Source organism: Pezoporus occidentalis, unplaced genomic scaffold, assembly GCF_034315485.1.
Source record: "Pezoporus occidentalis ecotype Australia unplaced genomic scaffold, CSIRO_AGI_Poc_V1 ctg4, whole genome shotgun sequence".
NCBI classification, from domain to species: Eukaryota; Metazoa; Chordata; class Aves; order Psittaciformes; family Psittacidae; genus Pezoporus; species Pezoporus occidentalis.
In genome coordinates, this window is record NW_026915724.1 from 21,166,428 (window position 1) to 21,181,563 (window position 15,136).

Sequence of the window (15,136 nt, forward strand, 5' to 3'; positions counted from 1 at the left end):
GGCAGCATAAAAGAGGAATGAGCCTGTAATTCTTGGGCTAATTAAGAGTATTCAAAGCCACTTTTAAAGTGCTTCCTATCCTATGTCAAATCTCAGGAATCAATGATTACTTTCTAAAACATAATTTGCTTGAAATTATGGAATGCTGTGGAAGGCTGAGCCTGCTTCTAGTGAACTTAATGGACAACCCCTGGCTGAGGGAAAATCTCTTCAGCAGAGGTAGAAGAAGCCTGGTAACAGCCAACAATTATGTAATTCATAGGTAGATGCAAGCAGACACAGATAAAGCACCTTTGCCCATGCTAATATTTTAAGTGCAGTATTGAACATAGCAATGAAGAATCAGTGCTCAGAGTGTATTTCTTTCTGGGGCTGTTTACCCTGATATTTTATTATATTGAATTGTTTTGTGTACCATTTCTTATCTGAATCGAGAATTTCAGTGTTATGCCCAGGAATCCCAGTTTCCAAGTGTGCAGTCAAGGACAAATCTTATGTTTCTAGCAAACAAGAAACCTTTTTGAAGAGCACATCTGCTTAAATGCAAACAAACAAACAAGACAAGTAAACAAACATCAAAGCAGGATTTTTGTGACTCTTTTTACTTAATGTATGTTTCAAATGCAAAGATATATTATGTGTGGCTTTGCGGACATTTATGTCACCCATGCAATGAGATTTATAGCAAAGTTCCAAGTTTTTAAATGAAGAATGCACCTAATAAATTAAGATGTGATTCAGTTTGTGACAAGAAATAAAGCTGCAATTATTTATAGAAATACCAACAGATAATTCTTGGAGGGGATTAGACACAGATTATTAACTTTTATAAATGTCCAGTTCATATCCCTAAGCCTGGCATTCATGTAAACACTGCAGTCCTGCAATAGTGCTTTGCAGGAAAATTAGACGCCTGTGGCATTAATCACCTGATAAGATTTTCCATATAACAGTATCCAGGATTATATGACACCAGATAGCTGCTGATATGATCTGACTAGAAGAGGTATGCACAGTCATTTACATGGAAGATGTCAGGCTGGACTGTGTGTTCATTAGGATACTGCTACAGAGGGTGAGAAAATGTGCACGATTCAAGAAAATGGTCTCCAGACAGGGGAGTAAAAAGCAAATTTGACATAATCAAGTGCATCTGGAGAAGCAGATATAATATGAAGTGCAATACCAATAGTTTAAAATTCAATTATTCAATTGAATAATAATAACCTTTTACTCAAGCTAATAAACCTTTGTAAGCACATGAAACACATAAAAGTCTCTGCCTTCTTAAACAGAATAATAAAAGTAATTGAATAAATGGTACCTTAATGAATAATTCAGATTTTACCATTAAGAAGATAATTTCTACTGAACTGCTTTAGTCTTTCATTCCTCAACCAAGACCCTTATAAATACCTTTCTTGGAGATACAGAAAATGATCTCACATGACTAAAGGTCATGTTCTGAATTCTACCCTTAAAAAAGACTGTATATCACTGTAAATATATAGAAATATCCATGAGAGGCAAATAAAGACATATGTATTTGCATCTGAGAGGAAGCAAGATAGAGAAAGCAATCAAGAGGCACAAGAGGGAGGTAGAAAGAATGATGTCACACCCTGGCCCTAGTTTTGAGCAGGGCATTAGCAAAGAATTGGTGAATTTCAGCATTGTCATCTGATATTAGCTGTACACATGACAGGGAATAAAGGATCTGAAACACTGCAGGGACTGTAGTCATATCTCATAATATGTGGTGACAGTACCACTTCTATGTGTATATTAAATGATACAATTTTGACTTACAAAATTTCAGAGAACTATACACAGAGTGTTATATTTGTTACTAGTACTCACTGAAGTTTTCTCACCTGAAGCTCACAACAGCATAACTTTTGATGCATCTATTATTTCTATTGCTATTGGTGGTGTTGGTCTTCAAAGGAATAGAAGAAATGGAATCCACTTGTGGAAAAGGATACTTTCTTGGCAGGGTGACTTTTCTATGGTTACTGCTCAAAGAAGCGCTCAAAAAGCTTAGAAAAATTCTTGATGTGGATGAAACAAAGGGCAAAGCACAAGAGCAAAGTGGAAAGAATATAATCAGGGGTCAAAAGGTTGGGATAAATGTCGTATACAACAGGGCTATACAATTTGTTCCCCAGATATCATCAAATACACAGGTGGTACTTTTGGTGAGGTGAACGGATTCTATCTATTTTTATTCTAAATCGAAAAGAAAGCTTCTGTGAAAAGTTTCAAGTCTAGTCAACAAACAAAGCCTTTGAAAACTGAAAGGTTTCTGGCTCTTGGCCTACCCAAAGTTAGTGGCTTCAACTTTGACTGAAAGGAAAATGTTTTCATCTAAAGTGTTGCTGTAACATCTTACTGGAAGTTAAAGCTGAAATGAGTTTTGCCTGCTGCTCTGGGGTTACTGGGAAAACCTGCTATGTGGACAAAATTCCTTACACACTCGTGACTTCCCAAAATCTATTGCAATGTCCCAGAAACTGCATGGGGCACCCATGGACACATAGTCTGTCCAGGAACACCGGCCTGTTATGTGAGCATAGCAGCAAGAACTACAAAGACCAATTTCTGAGATGCTCTGGGATGGCATTTCAAAACAGAATTCTTCAGATTCCAGATGGAAGCTAGTAAAATTTGGGTTAAATATGTTATGATTATTATTTTGGTTGAAAAATGTCAACTTTTTTTTTTTTTTCTAACTTGCCAATATTTTCTCCATAGTTTTCTTCATTTTCACCAAAACTCGTTTTTTTTTTGTCAAACCCAAGAACAGTTTTTAGGTATTTTTACTATAACGATATGCAGTTTGCAGCTTAAGCTTTTTTGGAGATAAATGAATTAATTTCTTATTACTATGCTGTAGCTTCAGGAAACCATATCCTTCAGTTAGTATTCTAAGAACTTTACAGTCATCATTTAAGTGAAGGAGGATGCATCAAAGAAGTATTGCATTGATCCTGTAAAGATCTGAACATGTTCTTTACTTTGCTAGACCAGCACATTACTTGAAAAAAAAACCCATATCACATCATATAATTTACACAGGTAGAAAAATCATTGATACTTCAGCTTATGTCCTTAACCAAAGGGAAAAAGAAGCTTCTAAGGCCTTCAGCAGATGAGAGGTAAATAAAGAAGATAAAGAAAGAAAGCAAGGAAAATGACCTATACATCTGGCCAGTATGGTTTCACCAAATTCCAAGGGTAAATTTGCTGCAGAACCTTCAGATGATAGTTCTTGAGTGATTCAAGGAGTGCTTCAGTCTGCCTTGCACAGTTCTGTTAAGCATAATTAATAGGTATGAAAATAATTATATAAAATTAACACTATATAAAGGGGTTTTAAATATTAAGAAAATAGTCATATTATTATGTCACGTGTTTCTATAGTCCACATATGTGGGAGATGAAATACTGAAACACCTACAGCCAAAAGAAAACTGCTGCTGACTGTATAGAAGGGTCTTCATTTATATGAGAAGATATACATTTACCATTTTATATATGGCAATAAAAAAAGATTCAAAGACTCAATAGATGTTTAAATGGGTATGAAGCTTTAGATATATTGGGACAGAGGTACACTTTAATATTTGTATGTGGAGTAAGCCTGAAAATCCTTTTATAAAATGGCATAATCCTTTCTCTGTACAAGTAAGAGGCAGAATAATAATTATAAAAGATGAAAAAAGAGACACTGAAGCAGGCCTCTTTAGAAATATATTAGGTTATCTGAACACCCTGAATATCCTAAGAGGAAATCAAATTCATATAAAGATTTTTTTAAAGTGGGAATTACATAGGAAATGTTTTTTCTCTTTCCCAGCAATCCAGAGAAAAGCAGACTGCTGACAATATTACTTTAAAACTCTTCTTTCACTCCCATACCCCCATTGATTCCATGTATTTGTCTGTGGTGCATTAAAGGCCAACCAGCCTTCAAATAGCATCCCTCATCACTGTCTTCTGCAACCCAGTGATACTGACAGCGTCCTGCACCGATACAATCACCTACTGGACTGAATAACTTTGCAGGGTTTAGTGACAAAGCCTGAAATTCATACTCCTATGTTGGAGTCGCATCATGCATAGCTAAAAAAGGTGGTTTCCAGTGAAGCAGGAAGTGTAGCAACAGTTTTAGAAAAGGTCACTGCAAATTATGCTGCCTCATAAAGTGAGCTTACCCAGGCAGACTGAAAAGAAGACCAAAGGGCAGAGCTTTATGTTTTCCTGGTGCTCAGATACCGTAAGTTCATTGATATATAGCTTCTTTTAATTTTCACTTCCCAGACATAAAAAAATAATAAATTTCTCTCTTTTTTTTTTTTTTGATACAACTCTTTGAGGGAAATATACCCTGCTCCGTTCTATGCTGGATCTGATGTCCAGCCTCTGCATCATGGGTGTATTCACAGAAACAGCAAATTGCTTTTTCCCTCCTGCAAAGCCAGTGTTGACAGGTGAGGGTGGGTGTGAAAATGTACCAACTGTCCAATCCCTTACCCCTACCCCTATACAAGGAGGGCAGGACAGGGGAGGCTGGCAGGCTCTACAACCACCAGTCATGAGACTGGTAACCTACCCAAAACAGGCTCCATGATCACAACACTAACCTGATGCACCTGCCCTAGAGGTTTCAGACAGTGGTTAATATCCAGACACAGTTTCTATGGTTGATAGGGAAAGATAGATGAATTACTCCTGGGAGGCACTGGAAAAGAAGTATTGCTCTAATGCCCCACGTTGTCTCAGGGTCTCTCTTTGCTGGCTAGAAATTGCCCCAGGACGTCTGCAGAAATTGCCCCAGGATGTCTGCAGACTAATTTAGGCATCTGAAGCAAGGCCAGTGAAGCTGTAGGGTACAAATACTTTGCTTTGACTTACAAATACCTCCCTTTGCCTGGCCTTCCCTCTGCAGCATGAATGCAAAGGACACGAAGCACTCTCTCTCAATATAGTATAACATTCAGACTTACTGAGAAGGGTTAGAAGATACATCAGAAAAACAACAACAGACCTATAATACTCTGTGCCAAATGCTTTCAATGGCATAAAATTCTCACTGGTTTTCTCCCTAGCTATTAAAATGCTCCACCTCAAAGCAGGGGTAAGCACGGCACATTTAAAAGAAGTCTCTGTAGTTTTTAGAGGTGGCATTCCAAAATCAGCCAAAAAAAATATTTACCAAGTGAGTAACAGCAAAATGACAGTAAAAAAATCACTTCCTTCTAGAAAACAAAGCTATTTTCATTATACTTTCCTGGCTTGTTTTTGGTCCTTTTTGTTTTTCGAAACATAATGGAAGTCTCTGTATGTATATATGGGGGTTTGTATTGGTCCATGCATGTACTTGCATTTCCCCAATAGGGAAAAAAGAGGCTATTAATGGTTCCTAAATTGTTTCCCGTGTAAGCAAGTCCTTCGTGGCATGAAGTAATATAGTGCCCTGTAAATGGCACTGATGGGAGAGCTGAAGAATCCAGAAGAATAAAACCTTTCACTTTGGGAAATTCATTCAACTGAACGTGACTTGGTTAAGATAGTGCTTTTCCATAGCCATTTCTGTGCACAAGCATCCTGTATATCTTTCAGCACACTTACCTTCTTTTTCCAGTTAGAAAATAACACTGTAAAGAACAGATCGCAACATAGCGTTTGTGTGTTCTGTCCACATACAAATAAAGTTAAATATACTAACCTTGAATTCAGTTAATTAAAGAAAACCCCCTCTGAGCATGTATGCGTATACATTTGTGTGTGCATATCTTTGGAGGTATTTGGGGGGTTTTTACAAATCTTTGCAATGTTGTATCTGAAAAATATGTGTGAGCCGACTGAAAAGTAGCATATTCCACTGCAAATGAAATGCTGGTAATTTAGCATCAAAATAGGATTTAAAACACATCGTGGTACATTACGTTGCTTTAGACTTCCCAGGACATGAAGTTTTTGGGGTGTTTTAGAGTCCATTGGGACTTTACTAAGCAATGTGGGACTTAAAATATGGGAGAATTTGGATTAGTTTGGGTTATTTTGATCAATAATCATACAAGCAGGTACATTCATTTTCTGTTAGTCACTAAAAGTTTAGTCGCTCTTTCAGTGAACTATTTGAAATGCATTCTTTAGCCCATCAAATAAGAAGTTAAATTCTACACAGCCTGATCTGTCTAAGAAAATATATAGATCTGACACCAAACTGAGTACTTTTGAAGTTCAGTTTGGAACAGGTATTTTTAGAAGGCTCAAATGGAAAAGTTCAGACAATCTTGCCACCCAGTTGTCTGGGCTACTCCTAGAGACAGTGGTGATCACCCAGGGGTTGCAGAAGAGAAAGCAAATGAGTGCCCTTAGCCACACTTGGTAAGTTTTCAGTTTCACAAAGCCCGTATCGGGGATATATTTGATTCATTTCTCATTTGGCTCAAAGTTATGAATTTACAGTGGTTAAGATGGCTCGTCTTCCTTGGACTGGCATTCAGATATTAAAGTGCATGGGTGAGAAAATTCATCCAGCATGTCAAAATCCTCATAAGGACTAGCCTTAGAGGAGGATATGGAAATTTACCAGGGACTCAGAATTCTCCCTGGTGTATCAGGGGTGTCCATTAGAGAGTCTATTTAATGTTCTTAGGCTAGACTAATATGTTGCAAAGCAGTGACATTTCAAACCTAATCTGTGAAGCTAATAGCTCTTCTCAGCAAGTCATTTTCACATTTACATCACTTTAGCATAGCCAAGATTTGGATAAAGATAAGTATCAGTTTTTTCTTGCCAGTGTAGCCAGGGTGATGAGTCACCAAACTGGGATTTCTGCAACAGTCCCCCCTCCCTCTAGTAAACCCCAAACCAGCAGCTGGCTATTCTGAGCAGGACTTAGGCTTGTGTGTATATTAAACAACAAATACACAGCAGAAATGCCCCATGTTTGCCTTGCCACGGTTCATACCAGCAACAGTCTATTTAAAAATATCAAATAAATAATAAAGGGGGGCAAGGGGAAAAGTATTACCACTTTAGAAGCTACTGCTGGCATCTAGTCTTTCTAGAAAGAAGCCAGGGCAGCTGAAGTACAATTTCTTCTATATTAGCTATCTGCATTTTCTCATTAACTCTGTTGCCTTTTTCTTTTCATTTGTCCTTTCTTTGTTTTATTATATTGTCTCTTTTCTATTGGCATCCACTCTATTTCTTTTTTTTTCTGTTGCCTTTTTGTTTCATATTAATGAGTTGCAACATTTTTAATTAAAGCTGAGGGCTTGACTGATGCCAGTTCAACCCTCCTTTTCTGAATTTGCCCTCCAAAACAAGTTAATCATTAGCAGAGGCCTCTCTTCATCAACTGTGCTGGGGGATGACAATAACAAAAAAGAGAAAAAGGAAAAAAAGGAAGAAAAAACCCCAAATAGAATACGTGAAAAATGGCAAACAAGCCTCAGGAAGCAGTAACTAGCCAGAAGAGCAGAATATACTTAGCACTTAGTGGCATTTTTCTGTGCCTCTGTAGCTCATAAATACTCAGTCTCCAATACAGTTCAAGACTGACTTTTATGTTAACCAGTTACCAAAGGGCTATTGCAAATATTCAGGACATAGGAAAGAGTCTATACACAACTGTGAACAAACAACAAGTCATGTCCTCACCTGATTTATAATCCAGAGATCCCTCTTGGTTCCTACGAAGCTCTACATGAATTCACTGCCTCTGTTACTTGTATTTTGGAAATAAGGAATTTTTGGTCCCCTTGTTGTCATATTGCTACAGAATGATTTAGAAACACATAAAAGCAGGAACAGAGTCACTTGTCTAGCTCCAGATTTTGCCATGTGCTGAAGATGGTGAGATTTATGTCTAGTTCTCCATTTCTGCTGTAAAAATGCTCCTGCCTACTCACTCCCTTTCACCTGTGTGTAATACATTCCTACTCTTTGGTATCGATCCTTTAAAAGTTGTAGCCTGAAGCTGGAGCAAGGATGCATAGCCACGATTTACAAAGAAAGAGTGGTGACAATCACACTGTTCACAGAAAGAGGAGGAAAAAGGTAGGATAAAGAAAAGGAAGATAACAGGATCCAGTAAAGAAACACAAATTTGCTTGACTAGTTTGGACTGACTCAGCTGATGTGCATATGCGGTGTGCTGCTCAGCACTGCCTTGCCATGATTGTCAGGCAATTAGGGGTTTGGGGCTCTCCTTGAATGGGGTACTCACCCCAGCAAAGCAGGATCAAGATAACTGCCCCTACAAGCCTCACCTTTTATTGAGTACAGTCAGAATGGTATGCATGCAGAACTGAAGAGGGACAGACCTGATGATCATAGGTAACAGCATAATAGCATAATAGTGTAATTTATCCACATTCTGAAAAGAATCAGTCAGGGTTGAAAATAATGATGTTTCTTACTGCTGGGTGCTTGAAGGTGCAGCCAGCTCCATGGAAGGTGGTGCTGCATCAGTTTTGCACTTAAGGGAAGGGTACAAAAAAATCTTCTGCCTCCAAGGACAACCTCCTGTTTCAGGATCCTGAAAACCAGAGATAGATTTGAGCCAACCATACCAGTTTAGAAGTTGTTTCTCAGCCTGACACTACAAAACATAAGTCAAACCACAGTACAGTATCACTGAATACATGCAGTTAGAGTCTTATGACATAAAAGCAGGCAAATATAATGACTAGAAGGGCATTTTAATATATTATACTCTTACATCGTCATTCGGTGTTGAATATATGAATTATTAAACACGATATAATAATTCCTCTATTAACATGAAAATGTTCACATTTTTAATCTAGAGATCTCACTGACGAAGCATGATTGTTCAACATCCTAGAAGGCAGCTTTCTAAATTATGTTATTCCCCATGGCAAGTGAAAGACAGATCACAGACTTAATGGAAAGAGCATTTTTGTTTTCCCTGATGAACAATGGGGTTTACATTTCAGCCCTCCAGCAAGAAGAGTTACTCATGATACCTTCTAAATTAGTACCACCTCATAAGTTGCACCCAGGGTACTTCCTAAATTAACAAGTAATACATTTAGGAATCCCTGAAAGGCTTATTATCTCCTGTCTAATATATCATTATCACTGTATATAACTCCCAAAATAGTGTGCCCACCCCTTCTTCTAGTGAAAGATTCCCATAGGTTAAACAGGGCATTGTAGAGGTCCATTTCTGGCTTCCCATTATACTTCTGTTTCTGCAGAGGAATTAAGACTAACTGCGAAAGAATCGTTCCCCTGTCCTTTCAGTTTATGTGCTTTCGTAGCTGTGGAATAACAACAGAATTGCCACTCCATTATGTTATCATTTCTATTTGATGGTATAAAAGTAAATGCTATATTCATAACCCCACCCAGAGATGAAAAAGAGCTGTCGTTCCAAGGTTAGGATATTTGCTTCTGTATCCCAAGTCCTCCTGGCTGTTTTACATACCTATGCTGCTGCAGTCATCTTTGAGCTGCCTGTACACCTCTGTGTCACCACTCAGGATACAGCCAGGAAACAACATGGGGAGAAGAAGTGCTGATCTAACAGTTTGCTTTGGGAAGTAGCTGCTCATTAACATGCTCTCAGTCTGTCATGCTTTGAGATGCTGGTCAAAGGTGTTTGCAAAGCTGGAAATCAGGATATGTGGACCTCTTCAGCTTTGTCTGCGCTAAGAATTTAACCCACTGCTGACAAAGCACATCGGCAGCTTGAATAGCTGGAGCAGCACTCACACGGGTTTAGCCAGAGCATGGAGATACTACTAACAGCTTCATACAGCCCCCCAGCCCTTGTCTGAGTTCCTCCACTGCCTGCTTCGACAGCCTCAACAGTTGTTACTGTTGCTAATGCCAGTTCATCCCTTCATCCCAAGTAGAAGACTGCTGGCAGCAGAAAGCTGTTTCTAGGCAAACTGGATCTCTGCAGGCATGCAGAGATGCCTGAGACAGTGCCTTGGTGGTCTTTGGCTGGGGTTACAGTGATTCCTTATTTCCCTGAGACAGTTCCCTTGGCTGCCTTTCCAGCAGAGACCTCACTGAAGTTCAGCTACTTTCCCTCAGCAGGTGCAAGGCACAGCAAATACTGAATCTTATGACTTCAGAAGGAACATATATACTTTATTTAGTTTTTATTGTGCTGGCTAGAATAACTCACACCTCTGAGCTTTTGATACTGTTCTCAACTGTAGCTAATAAGCACGGCACAAAGATGACCATCATCTTGGAAATAAGTGGCCAAGAATTTGCACAATAGAAGGTTGGGTTTTTTTCAGACTCACAAGAAGACATATATTATATTTCTTTCTGGAGGTACCTTCCAGCTGCTCAGTGAGGTAACAAGAAACAAATATATCTACAGACTCTCTGCTACTTCTTTTGTGAGCCGACACCATTTGCATTATAAACATTTTAACAAAGACACATTGAGCTAAATTTAACCCCACGACTTTGATGAGTTTAGTCCACTGACTGTGGAGGAAAATACAGAGCTGAGTCTTGTTTTTGGTTAAGCTCATGAGTACAAAGAACTCTCTCAAAAACTGCCACTGTGGGACCTCAGCCAGCAGAGGCCCATAACCAAATAATGGGAACTTGTTATCACTCTTTGATTATAAGTATCTGTTGGCTAAATACGCACAAAGCTAGTACCCCTTATTTTTAACAGATAATCTTGTTGCATCTGTTTTTAAAGAACAAAGTTTCCACTCTCCATTTCTGAAGGTCCCACTAAGTCATTTAAATATGGTAGATTGAATTCCAGAATGACTAAATTTGATTTGTAACAAGAATCAGATCAACAGATTTTTCTTATCTCAATGCAAATGCCCCTCATCTATGTGAATTAGGAGTCTCAGTCAACTCTGAGTTGACTCTTACAAACTCCCAGGATTCAATTTCCTGAGCAGGAGACAGTATGGATTAGTTTGATTTATAATAAATTTTAACCCTCCCAAGGTAGCTGCCAGCAGGAGGAGATCTTAAAATATAGGAGTCAGATACTGAGGTTAATAATTAATGTGAAGCCTCCAGATCTTACAGCTATTCCAATCTAAAGTAATCATATAAAGCTCCAAGAAGCCAAAAAAAGAGGCAGAAAGAAAGTCACAAAAAATACATCCTTAATGGAGCCTACGTGTCCTAAGCTAGTGATTCTGATACTTTAGCCATGGAGTGTGTGTTCATTCATTACCAGTAGAGACTGGGATTCATATTTTGAACCCATGCAGAAGCTGACTTCAGTTCTTGGAACTCGTCTCTCTTCAAAGCAAACACCTCATCACCAGTTTTACCCTTCCCTGAAATTCAAATTTAGACCCTTGATTGCAAAGATAAGGTCTGCAATATGAACCATCTCTGAGTTACCACAGAGCAGCTGTTGCCCCAGAATCCCACACCGTTTAGTTCCAAAAGCACTGCTCCTCCATGCACTGTTAATGAGCCGGGGAACAGTAGAAAAGGACATAGAGGACAGCTTGGAAGTCTGCAAATTAACAGGAAACTGAAGTTCAACACCTACGGCAGACAAATTGCAGGAATTCTGTAGCACATGTGCAAAATTAATAGGTGCCTGAGGAATGGTCTAATGGGGAAAATGAGTAAATGCTGGAGTATGTCAAGAACAGCCTTTTTCCTACAAAGTTTCAGAAAGGGAATGCCCTAGTATAGGATTGTTTTTTTTTTAATGGGACCTGTTAAACACAACACCACATGGGTTCATGATGTTAGACTATCCGTCCTGCAAACTGTCATTAGGGAGTAAATCAAGCATCCACAGGGATGTCATAGGACAGGGAACCATTTTATCAAAAGTCCATTCCTACACTGCCCTGGACATGTTTGTAGGAAACTCTTTTAAAAAGGAAGCATGCTTGAGTAAACGCTAAAAAGTATTACCTGCATAAACATGGATGTGTGGATTACAGACTTAAATCCACCAGAATTGTGCATGCAGTGGATACACCTGTATTTTATGGGTTCTGTCAGGTTCAGTCCTTATAAATGAGTTTTTAGAGCTATGATGAAAGGCAATATAAAAATTCATAGTATTTATTAGACATTTCTGTTATAATCACTTCAGATAATATAATGTATAAAAAAGGTATTCAGAGAGGTAATGAACACTGTGAAAAGAACTGTGTATAAAAATATGGATCAAAACTGACATCAAATTTCCACGAGTAACAGAAAGCCCTTTTACAAGGTGGCAGAAATGCCTCATAGAAAACAGATTGGACAGCAGCCATTTGGTTGCTTACATGTTCACAATACACATCTTCCTGATGGACTGCTTTATAGTGGACTGATCCTACACAACTGCCTGAGCACGGGGTCCGGCTATACCAAGACAGACAAAACCTGCTTTTAATGGGCACTTGTGAAACAGAAATGTTTTTTCAGGAGGCCTGTATACATATTTGGGAACAAAGGCTGGGCCGGAGGAAAGGCTGGGTTTCATCCTGCCCTCAGCTCGGTGCTACATTGGGGATTTCAGATTTGCTGCCATCTCTGCATCAGAGCAGAGCTTGCTTTCACAGAGGAGTATGCGGCAGATGGCACTGTTGCTTCAGCAGTCCTGCAAGTCTCTCTTTTTTTTTTCCCTTGTAGGAAGTCACAGGTAAATTTTTCCTACCTCAGTCTGTGGGATTTTACCCCATTCTCTGTGATCAGGTCCATCCACACCTGAGCACAATGCTGCAGCACCAGGGTCCCTTGGTGCGAGCGTCTCCTCCTGGGCAGCCCCACATCCACCACGCTCCTTGCTTAAGACCACTCTAACTCCTGGCAGTTGCTTTATGTAGGGAAAATCTTACATTTGCATAATAATTTATTCCCATTGGTTCCCTTGTATGCCCAATTTAATTAGTTTGTAACATTTTAGTGGTGTTTTTCTCAGACGTTAATAGCATGTTGGGGAAGCTGAGCACGTTTCTGCCATGTCTTTTCACTTGCAGTGCACACAGACTTTTATCTAACTTTGTCTCAGTGATATTTTTCTTTCTTTTTTTTCATGCTAGATGCCTTGATGCTTATTTCCATTCATTTCAGAATTGTTATGCCAAGCAGTTTTTTAAGACACTAATATTTCTGGGTTTCCCTTACCCCTTTATTGTCAGTCATTTAGATGTTAAATTAGTTTAGACTTTCCTGGATGTGTTTTAATTAGATACTTGTTTATTTACCACTAGCTGCATATGCATGAGCTGGCTTTTTAATGCAGTCCTATCCTGAAAGCTGCTGAAAGCTTCTACTAAAATCAACCAGCATCAAGGCAACTGGAAACTTACTGGAGGTTTAGTCGTTAAAAAAAGATAACTGAGGAATTGCAACTACTTTCTGTCTATCCTGGCAAATGCTCACCCAGGCAGGATTCTGCCCTGTTAAAAAGCACAGGCTTGGTGCCCAGATGTGACCCTCTGAGGTGCCTGGCCGCCTGTGTGGAAACCAACCCCCACCAATTTGGCATTATATCTGCAAACAAAAAAAAAGTCTGGTGTTTGAGATCAGGGAAGTAAACAGGGGGAATGGGAGCCACCTAGTGCAGTTAGTAAGAAACCCCGAGCACAGTGGAGTGTCTGAATCACAGCAACCAGCACAGGTCCTGTTGTCTGAACCAAAGTTGCAGGCAAGATCTGCTGTGTCCCTGGGTCTGACAGGTAGGATGCTTGTCTGAGGCTGGTGACCCACATTTTTCTTGTGCTTGAGCTGGACATGTATCGCTGGTTTTCTCTGTAACATGACATATGGGTTCTGGCATGTACATTGTATTTGTCTGAGAAGTAGGAAACCTTCCCCCCAGGCTGAGATTGTTCTTACCTGTTTTTACCTCTTCCTGTGGAAGTGGTGGAATAGTAGAGAAAGAAAAGTGACTTTCTTTCTCTACAGTATAAAAGCAAGCCTGACTTGAGATCCTAGATCCCCTCATGTGCCTGAGGCATTTCTAATCTTTGGACCCCATCTTCCCAGCACTTTGGATCAAAAAGGAGGCACTTGGTAAAGGTGACACCAGGATTAAGTGACTTGAGTGCCAGTGTCATACACAGTTTTCAAATTAGGCACTAAGTCCTGTTTTAGTAACTGAAGTTATTTCTATGCTGTGGAAGTCAAGAGTTGTTTCCACCTTCTGTTGTTGAGGAAAACCATAATCATGTGCTGCTGCCATTCTGAGACAAACCTTTCTGTCCATCATACTTTTGCTGAGTCCCTTTGTGTCCTGAGTTTTATACAGGCTGATGCAGTGAAATTCAGCATAGATTCAGTCTAAATGTGTAGGCACAAGAATTACTGAAAGTACTACCTTCCTCATCACTTTTCCCTTGTATATTTGAGGTAGAAGCATATTTGAGCCACAGCAATCTAAGATAGACAGATTTTTGTGTCCCTCTGAAGCCTACAAGTCTTCCAGAATTTTAAATCTAAATAAACCTTGAGGCAAGAATGTTAAAACATAATCCTTGGGATGCACATGGGGGCAATGGACTGGCCGAATCAGAAACATATATGCAGGAACTTCCTGGCTGCTAGGACAATTGAAAGTATAGGAACTACTAATTTGGTGTGAAATTCTGAAAGTCTGTGGTGTCCTCTTGTCACTCTGTAAATGTTCAGTCCTTTGTTGCAGGAGTAAATTGACATGAAAGGATCTAGAGAATGAAAGACCTGTCTATGTCCTCCCTTCAGTTTTCCTGGAAGTGCAGGATTGCTCCTTACACCACAGAAACGTTCATCCTCTTTAGGCAAGAAGTGTTGCCCTTTTGGTTTGTTGCTGTCTGCATTTAGCTAAAAATTAATCTTTAAACCATCACAACCATGAAAGCAATCTCAAGAAAAAACTGTGTGTATGTTTTCTAGGAGAATGAACATGAAAGACAAATAAGGCAAAACAAAGCAAAATAAATGCAAAAACTGTAGACTGAATTATGTAATCCTTACTCAAATGAATATTAACTGGAACTCTTCACATGAGTAGACATTGCAAAAGCATATCAGTATCTCATAGGTTTGCTTTTGTTTGAAGACAGCTGGAAAACAAAGTATTCTTCAATGACATATGGATGTTAGTACAAATTGCATACTCTCCACTAATCAAATACTCATGAAATGAGCACATCC